General features: G+C 43.0%; 1 protein-coding gene across 1 annotated transcript in view; it reads right to left on the bottom strand.

Moving 5' to 3' along the window:
* The window catches only part of SNX5 (sorting nexin 5), a 361,295-nt gene that overhangs the window by 26,420 nt on the left and 312,955 nt on the right, over window positions 1-21,920 (bottom strand). The window lies entirely within an intron of this gene.

The raw sequence follows: 21,920 nt of genomic DNA, 5'->3' as shown, positions 1-21,920 counted from the left end.
ATGGTCTGCTGCAGGTAAGTCCACCCAAGCATTATGAGCCCGGCGCTTCCAGCGCTGGGACTGGGCATCTTTATGAGCCTGGTGCCACTGGCGCCAGGACAGGGTCCAAAAGGTCCCTATTGGGACTGGCTGGCACTCGGAACCGGGGTTATGGGTCTGCTTCCAAGGGAGTCGGGCAAGTCCTGATCTTTTGGAAGCAGAGATCATGACAGAAACCCAGCACCAGAGTTTCACCTCCCTGACTGGGTAGACTATGTTGGGGAGGAGCTGAGAGAGAAAATGGAAGAGAAGAAATGTGAGTGGGTGAGAAAGACGAACAAGAATTCTGGAAGGAGGTATCTGGAGGTTGCTGTGGGTGATTGGGTGTGTATCAAGAAATGTGTGAAAAGAAAAGGTGATCTTTTGTATTCTAAACGGGTTTAAGTGATGGAAGTTTTGAGAGGGACTGGGAGGGTGCAGGGCGGTCGGGTGCGGAAGTTGGCAAGAGTAGCAAGGGTCAATTGAATGTCAAAATGTGAGAATTGAGTGTAGTACACTCCCCGGTTCCCACAGGCGTCGGGACTTCTGGTCGAAGAAGAACTTCTGATTAGTGCACATTTTTCTAATATCTTCTCTGTACATTGTTTCGTTGTTTGAATTTGTGTTTGAAATCACCATTTGAGAATATGAAATGTCAGGGGAAGGAGATGTGTTGTAACGTTATCTCCCATTAGAATTTGGATGAAGAAATAGAATGTGGCCAGCACAAGCAGGGATAGAATGTGTTGATTGATGCAGAGACGGTTGGAGATCGAGGGGGCAGTTGGATGTGCTGGGGGTCTTTGGCTGTACCACTTAGCAAATAAAGCCACACAATCACATACCTTGTGTGTGGATCGTCGTCTTTTCAGGCAGAGATGTGGCATTTTAGATGTTGACATTGAGACGAACTAAGTTGCTTTAAATGTGCAAGCTTTCATGTGGATGTTCTACTATGACATAATGCTGATATTTGTTCACTATAATATAATGTTATATGCTTAAGTCCAAAGATCTCATACGCTAGGAAAATGCGCACTGAATGGGAACAATCACAGAGCAGGCACACACACGTAAACAAGAACATTGTCAATCGTGTGACCAACCGTTCTTTGATGGCATATGTGAAAATAGTACTTTTGCTAAGATTCAATGGACCAATAAAAGGCACTGTCAAAGAGCAGCTCAATTCAGTGGATTTGGAGCCTTTTTATTGTATTAATTAACAAATCCAACACAGGATAGGATTTCAGACACATTTTTGCCTTGGACAGCTTGGCACAGGACAAACCCTTAGTTTTGATTAACAGAGAAATAACTCCTAGTTTAGGGATAGTGAAGCATTTTCCATCCCCTTTATTATTTAATAAAAGTATGTAACCAAAAACATGAGTCCTCTGTGTCTGCGTCTCATTCCTGGTTCCTCATACTAAACTGGGTACTTGGCAAATTAAACAAAACAGTATTAACAGTGTCTGGCGCTGCTTATAAATTCATCATTATAGGTACTGTGACTGTTCGGTCATTGCAGGCTTCAAGGAGCTCTATGTGATAGCATTTACTGGTTTGCGAGCCACACCAAACAGGGTGAAGGAGAAGTTAACCTCCACATACCTTCACAGTGAGGAAGCTCAGTTACTCAAATTACCATTTCCCAGCATCTTATACCAGCACCAAGTGAGCAATGTACAGTTCACAACCAGTGGCAACATGGTATAAGAGCTGATAGGAAAGAAAAGATTCAATTCGGGTCATGATGTTGAGAGTTTTCTTAGGAATAAATGTGGGGATAATGTCCCCGATTTCTATGCAGCGAGCTCAAGACTAGCAGCCACAGGAATAGTGATGTGACTCAAAGTGGTAAATAAAAAAAGTGTCCAGTTTTCTTATCAGTTTGCTCAGTTAGAGCAGAATAATTCTGCATTTAAGTGCCAACAATCGCTTAGAGCTTGCTCTTTGGGTGTATTATTGTGTAGAATATTTTCAAAATGCTCGCCTTTTCTATTGTCAGTCTACATCCCTGCTGTCACAATGCCAAGTAGGAGAGACACCGAACTGACCCAGATTAAGTAAAGACTTATACAACATGGGGTCAAATAAACACACATCACAACCCATTCCAAGAGTCCCATTAGCTTTCCTTAAGTAACTTAGAAGGGGGATCAACAGAACGGTCGCTCTTGGGCATAAACTAGCCACAAATAAGGATAACCTCTCATGGAGTTAAAATAGCAAGAGTTTTATAACCATCGATCCAAGGATCCCTTCCGGTGATGTCTTGTCACACTATGTCCCCTACAGTGTTAGGGTTTTAAGTGTTCCTGCTGTTCTTTCTTGGTTATTTGGGCCCACTGCTTCTAATGTTGGGTTCCTGGTGAAGACCTTGATGTCAAGTCCAACCTCCTATGCTTTCCTCCTTCCCTTGACCTAGCACTTCCAGCCATCTCACTGTTTCACATTTAATTCCTCACCACTTCCTTAATCTTCATCATCTCCCCCCTCTACTGTCCTCTGGATTCCCAGCTCCAGCCTCCCTCCAGCTTCACCTCAATCTCCATCTGCTTTTTCCATCAAAGCTCCTCCTATGCCTCTAAACTCACACTTTCAGAAAGCCCACAGCCCACCCTGCCTTAACCACATTCAGGTGAATATCATTTTCAGGATTTGAAGTGGATTGGTTAAACTATTGTTCATGGTATTTCTGCCCACTGCCTATGTGGCCCCTGCACCTCTCTCCATAGGGGCACAGAGTCGTGATGAAGGCCTGCCTACACCTTTGAATTCCACTGCCAAGGTGGGGGGTGAGGCTGCAGCAGTGAAGCGCCACATCCCGCGCTAATGGATGATATTGCTCAGCCACAGATGTGAACTAGTAAAAAATAAATGACCCTGGTGTCTTGGTGTGTGGTTGACCCCACAAGCTGCTTGCATACCGGGAGCTGTATTCATACAGTGAGCCATGAGTTTCCCAGATTCTACCATTTCTGCTACAGTTCCATCTTCGGAGGCAGGACTTTGCAAACCTTCTCCTGCAGCTTCAGTGTTATCTTGTCTGGTTTAATGAACGGCATGGCAGGGGTATGTCAGTTGAACCTTCCCTGGTAAGCTCCCCCTTCAGCATCACATAGCAGGTGATGGCACTCAGTCCTTATGATCAGCCCAGATGCTGCCTCAAGGGTCAGGTAGTAGATGCCACCCTGCATCATTTTTTTATTTTACCGTGGGACTTGTAGCTTTTTACCTTTACACCCTGGTCGGGGTTTTAGTGTTAAATGATTCTGCCACATACAATGTATTGTTGTTCTATCAGTAGGATGACCCCAAAATGCACACAAATCTAATACTTTTCGAGAACTGTAACTTCTGGAAATCATTAGGAAGAACTAGTTCAACTCTAATGTGAATGGTCACAAACCTTATCAAGCTTTTGATTCTCTTAACAACTGAAAGTCCTGGGGCAATGCAAAACTAAACTGCTTTTCAACGCGTTGCTCATACTAAATGGGTTGGTTAGTGTTCTGAATAAAAAAGTATGTCAATGCGTAAACTCACGAATAGTTGAACAGGTGGATTATTATTCCCATTCATCCATAAACAAACGTTTAATTATCTGACATTGCTTAACAGATTTCATTTTCTTGCTTGGTGAATGTAACCTATGTTGATGGTCAGCTAGACATGTTCAAATGATGAATTGCCATCAATGAGGGTTAGATGATGATCATTTAAAAACAAATGGCGTCTTGAGTCAAGGAATCCGTGATAACCTCTAAATCCTCCGTTTAGTGAAATGTTTTATTTAAATTGCACAACTAGCAAAAAGTACCCATACTCTGCACGGGTTCTGTAGACAGACATGATAACACTCATTAATTGTTGAAAATCAATGATCCCTCAGGTTGCTGTTCCGAGTCGCTTATCGCTTGATGTGCTTTGCACTCTGAAGTAAACTGCAATGAGAATGTGTGCGTTTGGCTGGCTGACATACCCAGACGTGGAGGGGAGGCGAGAGTTAGCGTAATGCAAAATACTGGGAACTGCTGAGCGCTCTCCCCACCGGTCGCCTCACCCTGGCGCGGTGCAGTGCGTTGCAGTTTTCCTTTGAGTTCTGTTCCTTGCATCGAGACGCTTAAAATTAGCTCATTTATGTTTTGCTGATTTCAGGCAACCGTCTCATGTGTGAAGGATCTGAAATCCAGGGAAAGGTGGAGGTACAAATGTCATTAGCCAGTAGTGTCCGCAGGGTCCTAACAGGTAACTATGCAAAAATATATATACATATATATTTTAGAAAATAGAGATTTATAAAAATGCATTTAACAAAGAATCTTGGTGACATGGCAACTGGTGTTTCGTGCATGAGAGCTTCCTCAGGATATTGCAAATTAAAATTGATCATATAGGCTACACTAGGTAGATGTTTATTTTTAACTATTTATGCAGATTTCAAATCTGTTAACATTTTTGAAAGAAAACCAGAAAAAGAGAAGATAAAGTGAGAAAAAGGAATAAAAAGTCATGCATTTTAGAATATTTGTTAATTCAAGTGAAATCATTTTGAGTAATCTTTGAGTAATCTTAAAACCGATACGGCTGATCTATGCATACCTCAAATTCTGAGGTCATTAATAATGTGTTCCAGTTTATGCACAGCTTGCATGCAATAAAATGCCTTTCCGAAACGTAACTAATTATTACCAGGTGGTATATGGATGTGTATTTAAAATCCTGCAATTAAACAAAAAGCCTTAACTAGAGGAAATGTGGTTAGATATCCACATTATGATGCGGCTATAACATAGAAAACGTCACATGTGCAGGTCCATTTGTTATTACAAAAACCTGCATCCTGCACATGATTGCCTGTTATATCTTAGTGTAGCATGTATGTGGGTAAACTGCAGTGAATGTAACATTGGATGCTTGCAGGTTTCTAGAGTGTACAGGGTGTTCTGGTCAGTTGGGCGCTGTGTTTGAAGAGGATGGTGTCCGAGAGGGCTTTATACCCACAGCTTCCCTTTCTATCAAACAGCTGGAGACCATTATTGGTGTTGTGTGTACTTCATTATGTATTTATCACTGGTGATAAGCGGGACAACCAACAAGCCCCATTTGGATCGTGGATTGTCTATATATGCAGCAGCGTTCACTGTCCAAGCAGGACACTAGGAACGTGGGAGACAAACCGCTATGGTCCCGGGTGGCAGCGGTGCCTCGCCCGGCAGGGCCCTGGGAGCCGGAGACCGTGGAAGAGGAGAATGGCGGAACTTGTCTATTAGTCTGCTACACTCTCGCTGAAAGGCAGGGAAACTGTGAGGGACGGAGAGCAGCGTGGCAAGAAGAGAAGAGGCGAGGGGCGAGATGGGGTGCCTGCAGGCACAGTTAAGGAGGGCCATGGTCCCTCGATCCCTGCGTGACGGTGCTGGTGCACTGTGTAAGGAATGCAGCCCAACAGACAGCGCAGCCCCTAAGCTCCTCACGCTCACGTCCGATATGTGATGCAGCGGCCATCTTCAGGCCAAGCAAGTTTCCATACAGGCCCATTACAGGACAAGAGACGGCCATTGCTAAGTCATGCAACAGGGATCAATGAGTGAACATGATGGCGCTACAATGTACTGTACGTTAATTTCAAGGGATCTTAGGAAGTACTAACATTTTATCAAATATTAATAACCTAGAACAAGGAAGGAAGAGTAACAGAAAATTGACATAAGGAGGAGGAATCTGCAACAGACACTCACAGTATGAGTAATTTATCACCACGATTTCATCCCTCCACAGGACAACCTGTGATTAAGTGGGACATTTGGAAATAAGATATTCAAGACTATTGGGCTCATCATGAGTCTGGCAGTATAAGGTAAAAGTGGAGGTAACAGAATTACTATCCCTTCTACCATACTGCTGAATCAGGAGTGTGTGCGAATTCCGCTGGTGAAACGAGGGCTGAGGAATTAGCACCAACATATGGTGGAATTCGAAAGAGATACAAAACGTTATTTCTGCAATATTACAATTCAAAACACTGCCGAAAATGTATGGTAAATCCACCAAAAAAAGAGTGCAGTTACCTCCACCTGGAAGCTGTATGTAAAAGCATACAGGTGATGGAAATTAAGCCACAGGTGCACCAAATCCACTCAGGAAGGGCCAAACACACTTACCAACACCATGTTGCCACTGGTTGTTGCGAATTTGCACATGCAGATGCTCCTCCTCTGCATTTAGCTGCACAGGCAGGAAGAGCAGCACAGGGCACAGAGAAGATATATGATATGATATGACATTTATAAAGTCAAGTGTTTCTAGGCGCGAGAGGAGGAGGAAGAGGAGGATACGCCATGCAAGGCGAGCACCCATACCCCGGGGCTCAGGCCCTCACCCTGGACCTTGACTGGCTACCAGACAATCACCCTGTACTGGCAAAACAAGGAGACCATTGCTGAGCTGCTCACCCTGATCCACAATGACAGAGAGCAGGATCAACATTAGAACAGCCTTACCCCCTGTGCTGAAGCTTGTGTTGGTCCTACATGTCTTGGCCATTGTCACCTTCCAGTCCACCATTGGCATGCTGCATGGCATGTCCCAGCCTAATGTGCTTGCGCAGGTGCTGAAAGCATTCCTGCACCACGTCTCCCAGGACATCTCCATTCCCACCACCCCAGCACAGGAGAATGCCATGAAGGCACGTTTTTAAGCAGCAGCCCACATGCCCCATGCGATTGCCACTCTGGACTGCACCCATGTGGCACAGGTGGCCCCCCAGGCATCTAAAGAGGTATGCTGCAACAGGAAACATTATCACTCCCTGAAATGTCCAGGTCACCTGCGATCTTGTCCTCCTCATTACACACTGCTGTGACCGCTTGTCTGGTTCCACCCACAATGCCATAGACCTGCAGAACAGCACACTGGCTGGATACATGGAGAGGCACAGAGGGCAATGGACATGGATATTGGGTGAGTACAAGTGCTATCAAAAGCCGATCTCGCAGCACCAGTTAAATGCCATGTGAAGGCGGGGCCCTGTCAAGGCCCTGTACATGCAGGACCTGCCCTCTCACCCGGCACAGGGCAGCCTACCATCCACAGGACTTGGACATGCTTGACAATGCAGTAGTAAATCACCAATGCATATTGCCCCTACTGGCAAACAACACAAACAGGACTACAGGAACCCCAATGCAACATTACGTCCCATACATGGAAGGACATAGTTCAACACTGCACCAATACAATGCAACACTTGCAGGAAGCAATGCCATTTACTCGGGTAACCATCTATGTAAAGACTTTATGGAAAAGATGCAGACAACACAAACCTGTACAAGTAGCCACCTATCAGGGTACATGCAGGAGAGCAACGCACAGGTCCAACATAGCAGTCTGCCAACCCAATCACAGACTCTGAAAGCGACAAGTGCTGGCCATGAGCCGTGTGCATGGTGTTACACCACAATGCAAATGTTCCCCCATAGTGAATGACTCCACATGCAAGTACTGTGATGGTAAATCATGTTGTGCGGCAATACTTGTAAGAGGCATGCACAAAGTGTCTAGAAGTATGCCGTTATAAAAGGCAACACATCCGCAATGCTCTGTGACTGATGCCTATGACCATTGCCCTTGCAGGCAACTGTGGATATCCCCAGCTACCATGGCTGATGACACCCATGCGGAATCCATAGACATCACAGGACATGGCCTACAATGAGGCACCCGTCCAGACCAGGCTGTGCACCTCAAGCAGAGCGTTGGCCTGTTGAAGGTTTGTTTCCGGTGCCTACACCGGGCCGTAGGGGTCTTGTTGTACAGGCCAGAAGGTTGGAAATATAGTTCTTGCCTGTGCCATGCTGCACAACATTTGCAGAAGAGGAGGACTTACTAGCTGCGGGTGCTTTGCTGCCACGCAGTGAGCAGGAAGATGGTAGGGATGGACGTCTGGTTCGGCAACAGCTCATTGACAGTTATTTCTTAGCACATTGATATTCATCTGCTATGCACCTCTGTATATAATCATGTCATGAAATAAGCAAATGCGCCATACCAAACACATCCTCCTCACCCCCCTTTTCTCCAAAACACCATCACCAGCACACACCCTACCCACCTTCCCCCTCCCCAAAACACCATCCCCAACTCACCAACCCACCCACCTCTCCCACTCCCCAAAACACCATCCCCAACTCACCATCCACACCCACCTCTCCCACTCCCCAAAACACCATCCCCAATTTACCATGCCCACCCACCTCCCCCACTCCCCAAAACACCATCCCAAACACACCCTCCCCAACCACCTCCTTTGTGACCGTCAATCAAATGTGCATAGTGAATGGCACTAACAATGCATCTTGCCTTGACAGCCTGCTCCAGCACCTTAAGTGTGAGGTGGCGCAAGGAGCGGCGCCTTGGAGTATTGGGCAGTGTCCCCAGATGTGCTGCAAAGTCCGCTGCATGCATGAGTTGATGGGACATTGCAAAGGCAGACATGCCCAATCCCCTCGATTCCCTCCATGTGGAGAATGGAGCTGGCCTTCTCCTCCCACGGTGTAAGGGCGAGGGATTTCACAGTGCCACCTTCTGTGGCTGTGCTCTCTCCCCTGTGGCAGGAAATGAGACTATGGACGCAGGCTTTTAGGTCGTACCATCTCTTTCGACAGTCTTCTGAATCATGTGGGATGATACCCACTGCCACCCCATGTCCCTGATGGAGGACCATATGACAGCCTTCCTCGAGGCAGAGGTCTTGCGCTGCCTGCTGCCATACAGATGTTTGGCGTGGCCGACTACTTCATCCAAAAACACCTGGAGTTCTCTGGGTGTCTTACCTTTCCCTATGACATTTTCCACAAATATGGTGTCTGGATGGCGGAAGACGGATGGCAACAGGAAATGGGAGATTGAGAGTGGATTAGGTTTTTCAAAATGGCTGAGAGAGAGGGTAAGGCAAAGTCGTGGAGACTTTTTGAGATCTTTTTGAAGATGGATTGTGAGGTCTCAAAGGATATCAACGTCCCATCCAAATAAAGGGTGGTGCTGTACCGCAGGTGGAAAAATATTCTTACCTTCCTCAGGGAGGAAGTGATTGAGGAGTTGGTGAAGTGAGAGTATCTTGGAGTAATTGAACAGGTAGAAGCCTCCAAGTGGGTGTCACCCATTACTGTTGCGAGGAAGGTTACTGGAGATGTCAGGTTAAGTGTCAACCTAAGGGGGCTCAACCACACTGTGATAGTTGACAGTGCATTTGCTTAATATCAGAGATGATTATCCAGGTTGGTGGTGCTAAAATATTCAGCACTTCAGACCTTGTTTCTGCCTATCATCCAGTGACTTTGCATCCAGATTCCAGGGAGTTCACCACCTTTAGCATTACAGATGGGACATCTATGTTTAAGAGAAGGCCCTTTGAGCTGGTTTCTGCAGCAGCATTGTTTCCAAAGGGTTATGCATGCATTATTTAAGGGAATTAAAGGTGTTTTCTGCTTCCAAGATGATATTCTGGTCACTGGAGTTGATGAAAGGGAACATGACCAGAGGTTGGGGAGCGTACTCAAGATTATCAGTGAGGTAGGTTTGACCTTTAAGAGTGACACATGCAAGATAAGAGTGGTTGAGCTCTCACATTTAGGTCATATGTTGAGTGCGAGAGGGGTAGAACCAAAGGAGGCATTGGTTTCTTCTATTGTGAATTTGGAAAGGCTGAAAGACAGACAATGAATCATGTGCTTTTTAGGGCTGGTATAGTAGTACGTAAAGTTTGTTGACCAGTTTTCGCACAGGTGCAAGCCGATAAGACAGTTGAACGAGAAAGGAGTGGATCTGGGGTGGAATGGAGAGTGTCAGAAGGAGTTTGTTGACATCAATAAAGCCATAGTGAAGTCACTAAGTTTTGATGTACAGTGTTCGACATCATGACGGATGCCATTGACACAGGCCTGGAGGCAGTCTTGTTTCACAGCACCATGAAATAGACAGTGTGGTGGCTGCTGCGTCACATGGGTTGAGAGATGCGGAAACTAGATACTTGGTGATCGAGAAGGAGGCTTTGTGTGTGGTTTGGCTCATTAACAAGTTGTGTACATTTGTCTGGGTAAGGAAGATTGCGGTGCAGACTGACCATATACCCACAGCTTGCCTTTGTATCAATTGACAGCTGGATAGACTTCATTACGTATTTATCATTTCCCTTTATGAAAGCAGTACATTCAAAAGGTCAAAGCATCATGGTTAAGAGCCCATAACATTTCTCATAAAAGTACACTGGCAGCTCATGATAACTTTACTAAACAATCATGACAGTAAAAAACGGTGACAACTTATAAATTGGGAGAAGCTCCCTCCCTTCACACAATCTGGAACTGAACCAGATACAGGAAAACCCCTGGATGAATCATGATGGAGGAAGATTCTCTTGTCTTTGAATGATCCTAGTAACTTCTCAGAGGTAGAAATCAAATTTGATTACAACTCAGATAATGAAGATCTCTATGAAATCAACAAAACAATTAAAACCATCTCACACGCCTGGCCTGGATGGTTTAGCAAAAGTGATTTTTCGGAGAGGCCCTTATTTATGATAAATTTGTTTGCATTACTTATTCAGGTTATCACAATCACATCCCAGATACATAGTTACAGTCTATATTGATACCAGTGTTTAAAAAGGGTGATGGCCTTAACCCAGATAATTATAGACGGTTAGCTATGCTTGATTTATCAGGCAAGATATTTTCGAACATCTTGTTAAAAGAGCTAATCTCATGGGCTGCTTCACGGCAGATCATAGATCTGCATCAATCAGGCTTTTTTTCGGCAAGGTTGTGCTACAATATCAGTGGAAACGTGTGTCAGAGCATTATCGGATTAAAGCATTTTATTTCTGCTGTTTGTAGATGCAGCATCAATAGTGCATCGTAAAAAGCGTCATTGGCGACGTGAGACCACACCTGTCAGAATAAGGTACAATTTAACCCAGGTGTATGGTCGTATACAACATTTGTTTGAGTTATGCCCTTAAAATATGTCGATTTGTTTTGCAGATTGGGGAAGATCCCCGTACATCCAACGTACATGAAAAAATATTTCAAGTACTGTGTACCCCATCACTACACAATTGTGTGAGGTTTGCTTTGGAGAACTTATTTTGTTTGTTGTACTTTTCTATAACAGCAGGATTTGTATTCCCGATGAATTAAAAGCCAAAAGAGTTTATTTTCCAATTACCAATGTGATTTAGCCCCTGATGAATGTTCACTATTTGATACACTGAGAACAGAAACATAACATGCTGTGTTGGGCTTATATACATACAAGAAGGTATGAGTTTACTACTCTATTCTGTTTAGAACATTATCTTTAATTATTTTTTTCATTATAATTGGTTGATTTGATTTAGGGTATATGGTGTTAGACACTTTTTGTAATTTTAAATGAAATCTGTTGACACTAGATTAAGTATTGTGTATGATATGGTGTATTGAGAGATTTATTTATTTGTGTTGCGTTTGGTTCAACTGTGATTTTTTTAATATCAAATACATTTACATATAAAATACATTTGTTATATATTTTGAATTTCTGTGTGAGGTAGTCCCCTTAGCTGCACAACACAACATGTTTCAGTCTTCTTTTGATTGTTGGTGCACTACAAATCGACATCATGATTGCCCAATTATTAATCTATTATGCCCAAAAAGGTCTGTCATTGTCATTATATGCAGCATTTGTTGATGGTGTAGTTAGGGACATATTCTGGGGCAAACTGACCAGCTGGCATATTCCAATAAGTCTTCTACAAATGATAAAGAAGCCGTATGTGCATACTTCGTACGCATTCACCTAGACATGAACACCCATGTATCCAATCTTTAGAGCACAACATTGGGTTTGAAATAGGGCTGTGTGCTTGTGCACATGTTATTTAAATTATTCATGGCAGACCCAGCCCTAGCACTAGATACAAGTAATTTTCCTCCCAAACTGGGATCCACAGTTGGTGGCTTGGCTATGCAGAATGCGTACGGATATTAGACCACCAACAGATCCATTTCAACTTTAATGGAGTTCTCTAAGAAGAATAGACTCACAATTAATTTTACCAAAACCAAAATCCTGACTTTCTGCAAGAAACAAAACCCCCCAAAAAGTACATGAATCGTTGAAACAAAACATAGAACAAACTGCTAATTAGAGGTATGCTAGGATGCATCTTAGTGCTAAACACACGAAAAGCCTTTTGTGGGAAGGACAAAGAAAGCTCGAACCAAGATACACATGATTAGATGACTCACAGGGGACTAAAGAGGCTACAGCCTTGCAGGTACACTGAGGCTTTATAACCAATGTATAGCACTGTTGATCTTGTATGGTTTGGCAATATAATAAGAATAAAATGTGAACCCATTGAAGAAGCTTGAAGGATATTGGGATTACCAAAATGTGTGCCTGTCGAATGCATTTGCATAGAACTTGGACTAATGTCATAGGCAGCCTTGGTTCAATTGAGATGAAGCATCTAACACATACAAATGCACACAGCCCCTAAAGACACACCCTTACATATGCTAAAATTGACCCTTAATAATACCAACGACTTTGCTCTTGGTGATTTTAAAAAGTACAAGTTGAGACATGGGGTTGGAGGCAGAATAATAAATTTGTATCAAACTTAAAGACCCAACATTACCATTTGTACGAAGAAATTGCCTATTCATAGACTACAGAAATATAAAATGAGAGTGGAAGCAATAATATGGAAAAGGGTTCTTGGTTTGCCAGACTGCCTGCCCATTGCCGCCCTTAGTTTTGAGCTGAGTCTCATCTCTCTCTGACTTGTCGTCTTAAATTTAAGATTTTGGTTTTATATCAAATGATACTGCACCGCCCCCCACCCACCTCTGTGAAGTCGCCATTTGTGGATCTACTAAATAATCATAAGGATGGTATATGGCCGATGAATAATTTTAAACAATCTGCAGATGCCATTCTTTCGGAGAGTGGCCAGGCTTTGTGGGACCCGATTAGCAACCCAGGTCACGTGAAAAAGATTCTGTTTGAAAAGAACTGGGCGAAGTCTATGGAGAAAGCCAGGTCTTATAAACTATATACATGTCTATCCATTTTGGACAGACTTCTGAGAATTAAGCCTGCATACTTAAAGAAATTCCTGAATGCCCACTGGCAGAATCAATACCTGCGATATAGATTGAACCGGTTATCAACGGGGGGGATAAATCAGATTACATCAAGATCACAAAATGAGGAAGGAACATGTGATATATGTAAAGAGGAGGGTGGGCTACAAACAAGGGAACACATTTTAATTGACTGTAGCTCATTACAGGTTTATAGAACTATATTGCTAGGAAAATATGTGCATAATGGTCTCTACCAAAATACAATAGAACTTTTTAATAGGCTTTCGAGCGGTGAGGAGACAGTTTTAACTATTTCTGTGGTGAAACTCCTGCCGTGCTGGGTGGCTGCAAATTAATTGGTGAAATGTGTTCACAATTACGGATATTGATTTTACATATCTTAAGATATTTTATTTTTATGCATAATGCCAATTTTGATTGCATTCTTGTTTTCCTTATGATGAAATATGCAGTTTTTACATATGACGTTTTATATGTGATGTCATATGATGCTTTATATACTTAGAGCATTTATTATTGATGTATACTGTTGCCAACATGTTGTGGATATGGGATGTTTTGTGAATTTCTCTGTAAGGTTGTCTTAGTACAACCAGTAACACAATAATAAAACATTTTTTAAATAATAATTCTACATCAATATCTCAGTTTAATGTCACATTGTCATGCAATTGCTTTTCACCCACCTTCCTTCTTTAATGATTCTAGGCTTAAGAACCAAGATTCCTCAAGTTTACAGGATTTGTAGACTCTGCAATTAATGAACAACTAGAAAGTACGCAAGATCTGTTAACTTGCTGGCCCACTTTATACAATGCTTACATGATCTATCTGGCCTAGTATTCTGATAACTACAGAACATTATGCTAAGGTGCTTTCGGAACTGGATAATATCTGGTTACAAAAAGTCACTAATCATTTATTTCACTTATGCTTTTATGGAAACATAGTTTGACTAAGTTTTAAGATAGGAACATTCATTTTTATAGTATTGTTGTGAATCAATGCTACAGAAATGGGTATTGTACAATGACATACTGTTAAATGAAACATTTTAGTATATTTTGTATATCTTGATGAAGGTGATGCGAAAAAGTAAATTTGACTAAAAGCGTGTGATTAAAAGAAATGTCAGTATTGGTGTGATATTTCAATATATTAATTGGGAAATCGCTCATCTGTATTGGTTCTAAAGAAGTCTGTGTACAAAAATGGGTGAAAGTTCAAAATGAGTGTCTTACTAGTGTACTAGTAGAGCTGAAATAAATATTTGGCTAAAGATTGGGTTGTTCGGTTTATTAATGAATTTGAATCTTTTTGGGCATTTAACCAAGTTGATTTCTCAAATGGTTAAGGGTTTTGGTCTGATGTAGGGCTCAGATCACCCAGTGGTTGAGTGGGTGCCAATCACACTTACTAGCTTTGGTTATGAAAACTTTAATTTGTTCTATGTTGTGGGCTGGGCTTTCATCAATTCACAAATATCAGTTTGATGCAGTTAATTCATTGCACTGAAAAACATGACACTTCAGGAGTTCAATGCTTGAACGCTCAGCACATTTTCCTTTAGGAGGACTTCAGGTTTCCACTGCTGGCTTTGCAGAATACATTGCGGGGACACATGGTCCTATATTCAGAACAGATGGATAGCTCTATATGTTCTGCGCATGTGCCTCCGATGAGATGCTGCCACATGTATAAGAGTTCAAAACACTACCAGATCATCTCATGCCTGCATCGTCCAAGGTCACAAATGGAGTACCAGAAATGCATAATAATGATAATTGTAAACACCTGCTGCCAAGCACTCTGAAACTTGTACCTCTGCTATGTGGAACAATGTAACAGTTAACATATTTGGTGTTTTTTTCATTATTAAGATGAAAAAAGTAATACTGGATGTCCCAATCACTATCGGATTGTTACCTGTATTTGTCTTCTACAAAGACATGCAGCAGTAATCTTAAATTTGGTGCAAAACGCGCTCACATTTGTGCTTTACCCACTTCCAGAGAAAAACTAACAGAACAAGCGTGTACACCTCCTTTTTCTTTGTTTATATAGGTTAAAGTTAAGAAGCAGAGAAGACACACTGCATTATTTTTGTAAAACTGTGCCCTTAATAATGGTGGATAACTGCTCCGTTCAATTTCACCAACATTGAAAAAGACTCCAATTTGCTCACACTATTCGTCCACTATACTAAAACAGATCAAGAGATGCAATTGTTCTTGTGGTTATCACTTACTGAATACTTATGCTTAGTTGAGTGCTGGTCCCTCGACAAGACTTTCAAAGGCTTCATACAGTTGTTGGACGTGCATATTAGTAACAGATGCATCTCTTCCCCCTTCAGCTCTTCGTGGGTTGATATTTTTTACAGCTAAAACTCCTAGACGGCCAGTTTAAGATATGAAAAATAGAAGACCAACTGGAGTCTTCTCAGTGTTAGAGGAGGGTGCAGCTGTATTTGGATATTACTTTGGTGTTTCACTTGCAAAATTTGCAACAAGTGGCGAATACAGATTTTTGAAATCACTCTGCCCTTTATTATTTCATTTTAAGACGTTTTAAGCCTCATTAATAAAGGTGAGCTCAGTACTGTCCCAAATTCATGCCTGAGTTCAGACTCATGAGAAATAAATTGACATACTTAACAGCAACAGAAGGTCGAGCAGAGCACACAAGTTATGGATACTAGTAATTTCTACACATTAAATGCCTTTTCTGAAAGACTGCAAGTTAAAAATAGTTTGCACTTATCTCTGGCACTTGCGTGGTCTCCATTTCTTTCCGTCGTCTGAAGAAGCTGGAAATCTTCTTTATTATCCAGTTGGTGGTATTGTTGCCAATGCTAAATTAATCAATAGTGGCTATCCTCTTGGATATTGCATTGAGATGCCCCAACAGTTATTTGTGCTACCAATCTATATTTTTGGCATACACATACGATCAAATAGTTAACATATGTGCTCCTACAATTAATGGATAGCTTGATCGCAATATCTCTTCTTTGCGATGAAGGATACGTTTGAAATCTGTTTGGCTCATATGGACATATACCTCACTTAAAGCATGCAATTATGGGTTGTCCCAGTCATGTAGTAGGCCTCTTCTCCAGTTTTTGACATACAAATGGGTCTTGGCTGATTTGTAATCACAGGTGCTTGACAAAAGTACAAGGTAGGTTTTTGTTCAAATGTACTCCTTGAAATCCCACTCCATTCTGAAAATATGCAATGTCTAGTCAACATTCAATGACGGATTTCAGTTTGTTCAGTATACTGGGAAATTAAATTGAGTCGTTTCAGTGTTCAGACTAGTATTTGACTTGGCTCTAGAGGCAAGTCATTATTTCCCTTTTCATGCTGCGTTCTTAAGTGCAGTGTCACTGACACAGTTTTTATCATATTCGCTGTCCTTGTTAGGACATTTCTTTGTGTTGCTTTCCCCCTACATACATCTATGAGACACCCTTTGGTTTTGCTTGTTTTGAACCCTGTCCTGCCTTTTTGGTGGCAAGTAAAGCCTTCTACTTTAATTACCTTGCCCTTTTGCTAATTTTTAAAGGACAACCGACTAGTCCTCAAGACTGAGAGCCCATGTCTCTCTTTGTGAATTCCTGTATTGTTACAATTGGACATCACCTTAAGTATGCTTATAACTTTATATAATGGCTTATTGGTTACTTTTTCAATGTGTTTAAGGCACGTTGATACCAGCAGTGATTCTTTACTGTTTTTGTAACATTTTACTTGTGCACTTTTACATTTATCCCCGAGTTGGCTGTTCCGTGAAGTGTTACACTTGTTCTTCACCCATATTGCTCTGTGGCCTTCTTTCTTTCTTTCATCTGAAGTCAGGAAAACCCTTATATGGAATGCGCTTTCCCAGGGAATGCTGGAGCTTTTGCGGGCACAATGGGTCGGTTTGTGTGTCAGAGGAAGGGGTGGGACTGTCTAGCCCCTATCCACAATCCCTGGGGCCTGAATGTCTGTTGATGGGCATATTATGTGGCCAGTGGCTATCCATAATTGGATAGCCACTGGCTGAAAGGTACAGATTCTTACCATTGGTGAGCTTGGGCATGTTCCCAGGCGAAATCTTGAATAAAAGGGGAGATCCTGCCAAAAGCACTACAAAAAAGTGCAGCCTGCTGACAACCCCTGAAGCTGACCAGCATTGGCTCCAGTGCTGTCCCGGAAGGCCCATCTCAGTGCTTTGACCATGGACAGTTGGGGAACAACCAGTCTCGACCCCTGTTCGAGGACCCATGCTTTCGGAAGTGCCCCTGGACCAACCAGTGGGCTGGCCAGCTCTCTCCTGAGCTACCGCGCTCCAGCCATTGCCGTTCCAAGTGCAGTCTTGGAACATGGAGGATCTTCAGTTTATGTAACAAGATGCCTGCTCCTGCATTTTCAGCCTTTGTGCATGAACAGAAGTGGTTCTGGGTCTGCTCCTTTGTTAGTCCATTGAAGATCGCCAGTCACTATCGGACCCTTGTGACTCATATTGCAACACTCCTTAGATTCCTGGGGGTGTCCTGAGGTCATCTGTTCTGCAGAGGTCTTCATCGTTACCTGTTTTGGTGTTCTACTGGAAGCAGTCTGAACAGATTCCCAAGCACCACGACGGATCAAAAATTAAATCATGTGTCCAAAAGTGACCTCTACACCCAGAAACCACTAGGTCTTCCTCAATGGGACCTGGGACCAAACGCAGAAGATTGTGTACCCAACAGATTCTGAAACACCAGCAGTGGTCTCTGGAGAAATCGGAGTTAGAGAGGTAAGTTAACCTACCTGTTTCTGGCCCTCTCCCCCCACCCCCCCGACCCCATGTACTTCATAGGGTCACATGGGCATAAGGTCCTGTGCCTAAAACCCTCTTTCCTGACTTTGGCCAGAGGAAGCCTAGTCAAGTATCCCTTCCAAGGACTAGCGTCAGGACTGGGATTGAGTGCGTTTACTTACCTGCAGCAAGATAGCCCAGGAAAGAGCTTGTCACTCCACCGGTTGGTCCAGGGACACTTTGGAAGGCCTGGGAAAGCATGGATCCTCAAGCAGAGGTCGAGTGATTGTTCCCAGTGGTTGAAGCACCAACAAGGGCACAGACGTCAATTCACCAAAATGCCAAGGGTAGCGGAGGTGACATCACAAATCCAATGACAGCACAGGAAGTGATGTCACGTGACCTTTGACCCTGATGACATCACATGAAATAACATCTCCTGACATTTAACTCCAATGACATCACCTGAAATGACTGGACTGACAGGTGTAAAAAAATACATAAGCTTGCATTTAATAAAATACCAAATCGATACTAAAGCAGACTTTAGACTTTTAAATACCAACCACATTTCAAATATGACCTTGAATGCCATGGAGGGGGGGTCATGGTATGACAGGGCTAGACCCAGCAGTACAAACATAGGCTAGGAGCACTACCATGTATATTTCATAGGGCCATTCACTGCCATCTTATACCAATTATAGCTGCACATGTCAGGTCTAGTAATCATATGCCAAGTAAAGACCCATATTCTTTAGGTGCTGCCATAATACATTATGCCAAATATAGCCTAAAGTACAGAGGCAGCATATTTCATAGGTCGCCCCCCCCCCATAGATGTGTTCATGCACCTGCTAATGCAATCTATGTTTATCCTCCAGGCCACAGGCCTCTAGAGCCTAAGCAAGAACTCTGTAATCTTTGGGTTATATTCAGGTCACAAGTCTGAAATCTCATAAAATATCATGTAAGGATAGCTTTCCTACAGCTCAGTGGCATAACACAACATTTGGGGGGCCCCTTGCGAGCCATACTGAGGGCCCCCGGCACCTCTTCAAGATCTGCAAAGCACAGGACGTGCCACACACAGGGCCGGCCTGGACCATCACGTTTGCGCAATGGCCATGATGATCATGCCGCTGCATGGGCAACGTGCATGCTGCACTAGGCGAAAGATGCAAGTATGTTTTTTAATCAAAGCTTACATCTTTCACCCAATTTAGAAACAAGGGGGTGTTGTCTGACCAAGCGTAGCAAGGGAGCCCAAACTAACTAAAGAGAGAAGGTTCGGGGCAGGGGTTCTGCCGCTGAGAATTTTTTAAAAATACATTTTTAATAATGAGTTAAAATGAGCTAAAAAGCCACACAGTTTGTAACCAGGTTGCAACCCTCAGAGATAGCTTAGCCAGATATTGGCCAAAGGGAGCATGTGACCAAGGAGACCAATGGGAGAAGCTTTAGAAGGAGAAGGCTGGGCTATAATAGGACAACCAGCACAGAGGAGAGTGGAAGGTGTGCAGTGGCGGTCAGGTGAATCAGTGGTGGACTAAAAGGCCAGGCACGGAGCAGAGTGCTGAGGAGACTGTGGCAGTGTTCCAAGAGAGTCCAGGTAAGGTATTGTGTGCGAGAGAGGATGGTGCCTGTCGAGTACTATGGTGAGTGGAATGCACAGGTGAGAGAAATAGAGAGGAAGAGAAGTATAAGAGGGTTTAAAGCAGGACAGAGAGCGGAATTAGTAGAGAGCGTATGGTAGGAGAGTGGTGATAGTACAAGGTGGCATTGGGAGTAATGGTCAGGGCAGAGTGAAGCAGCAGGGACAGATGAGAGAGGCATAGGAATTGAGAGAGCGGGGAGAAGAGCAAAGGCAGATAGAAAGAGGGGAGTCAGACAAACGGGGGGGGAGCGGAGAGAGAGAGAGAGAGAGAGAGTGCGTGCATGTATATATATATATATATATATATATATATATATATACATACATACATACATACACCATACAAATATCCCACAGAGAGACAGCGAAAAGGACACGGCCTTTAGATTTCGACTGCTAGAGAAGAATTAGACAGAAGGGGTTCCCTTGCGCTAGATTACTTTGAGGACATTTTTATGGTTGGAGAAGTCAGTGCCAGTATGGAGGGAGTCCACGGGGAGGTCGAGAGGGTCACAGGGACACTGTAGTTTCAACCGTCCCAGCCTTCTCAAAACATGTTTTATGTAAAATAATAAAACAACTTAAATCAATTATTCTGGTCTGTGGTCATCTGAGGCAACGGTTGCTGTTTAGAGTGTATAGTGTGGATGATCTCATTCTGAAATCACAAACTCCATGTATATTTCTCTCAGGAGTTTTGGGATATATCCTTACCTAAAAGGTTTAAAGATTTAAAGGCCTTATAAAATAAGAATTTTAAGCTCATGTGTTGTGTAAGTATTTTGAGTGCAATACATTAAGTTCACTATACTAACACACCACCCACCATTATGTCCTAATATCTACCTTACTGCTCAGTCCAGACTTACCTTGGAGAAAAAAGCCAGAATTTTGGTCTTTTGGCTAAAATTGTCGGCACTCAATATACCCAAGAAAGGCCCTGATGTCATGATCACAGGCGCATAGGTCTCCAAAATGACGTGCGCAGTGATGTTAATGTGTCTGGGATGGGGCTTATTTTTTTTTTTTTACATCGTCCCTGGACCTTAGATGGCACCAATGACTTGTTCCTCCTTTTCCTTAAACCGGCATGCACAAATGATATGAAAGCTGCAATTAGCCCCTGCTCTTAGAAGAAACCTTGCTGTTTATCCCTGTGTGGATCAGACACAAAGAAGCAAGAGGATAGGCCAACCCTGAATATCAGCAATGTAGAGATCCCAATGCCTACCACTACAGAACAGAAAAACAACAGAAGTGTTGTAGCACCAAGCAACTACAAACTCAAGTACTGGAGGGACCATTTCTTGCATAACTGTGACCATCTTCCAGAACAGAAACTATACAAACTAAACAGCACAGCAGCATGAAACAGTTACTTCAACAGTTTGTCTTGCCTTCTGTTATGGTAGCTGTTCAGAGGGTCTTCCATAGTCCTGCTTGCCTGCAGCTCCTGTCATCACCACCGAAGCAGTCACCAAAGAACTAGACATCAGCACTGCCAATGGTGAATTTGAGTATTTCTAACTTCAACAGTTTTAGGCGGCAGCATTTGGTACCACAAGAGATTACCTAGTTTAAAAGCTGGCTTATGCAATGGATCCTTCAAACAAAGGGACCATGTTTAACTTTGGAGTGGGGGTGAACGGGGTTCGGCAGCATCAGGACTATCCTCCTGATCAGTCTTTCACACAATTTCAAATAAGGGAATGACCTCTGAATGAATATGGATATGAAGGCACCCCCCAGACACCAGAGTGGTAATCCAGACTAAATGTAGGACGTTAGACTGTAACAAACTCTCAAAACACAAAGACTCTCATAAAAGTTTACTTAATTGTAACATGCACAGCATTGCTTGCCCTCACAGAAGATAAATAACTATTTCCACAACATATTTTGTGAACATTGCCTTATTGAAGGTCATGTGTGTTATAATGTGTCTTACTCAAAGCACTGCCATCCTAGCAATTGCGGATTAGTGTCTACCAGTAGGTGAGCAAGTGAAATTTTTAGGGAAATCCAGTTGCCTAGCTTTGAGTCCGTTTCGCTCGTCCCGTGAAGATCGGCAGATGAGCAACTGTACAAGCATGCATCATGTTTGATCCCCATCATCTTCTTGCCCATCCCTCTTTGTGTGAATAGGCCAATGAACACGCGGCCATGTTTGAATTGTAAGTAGGCAACACTGCTTCAAATTACTCGCCCTCCCTCACCACTCTGCTCAGCTTCCTTACTTTACGCTCAGATGGTGGCACCTGCCTTTCGCAATTCATGGTAAGTTTTTT

This window comes from Ambystoma mexicanum, chromosome 4q (genome assembly GCF_040938575.1).
Source record: "Ambystoma mexicanum isolate Mex_15411 chromosome 4q, UKY_AmexF1_1, whole genome shotgun sequence".
NCBI lineage: Eukaryota > Metazoa > Chordata > Amphibia > Caudata > Ambystomatidae > Ambystoma > Ambystoma mexicanum.
The sequence above is the reverse complement of the archived record's forward strand: the minus strand, read 5'-3'. Positions and strand labels throughout refer to the sequence as shown.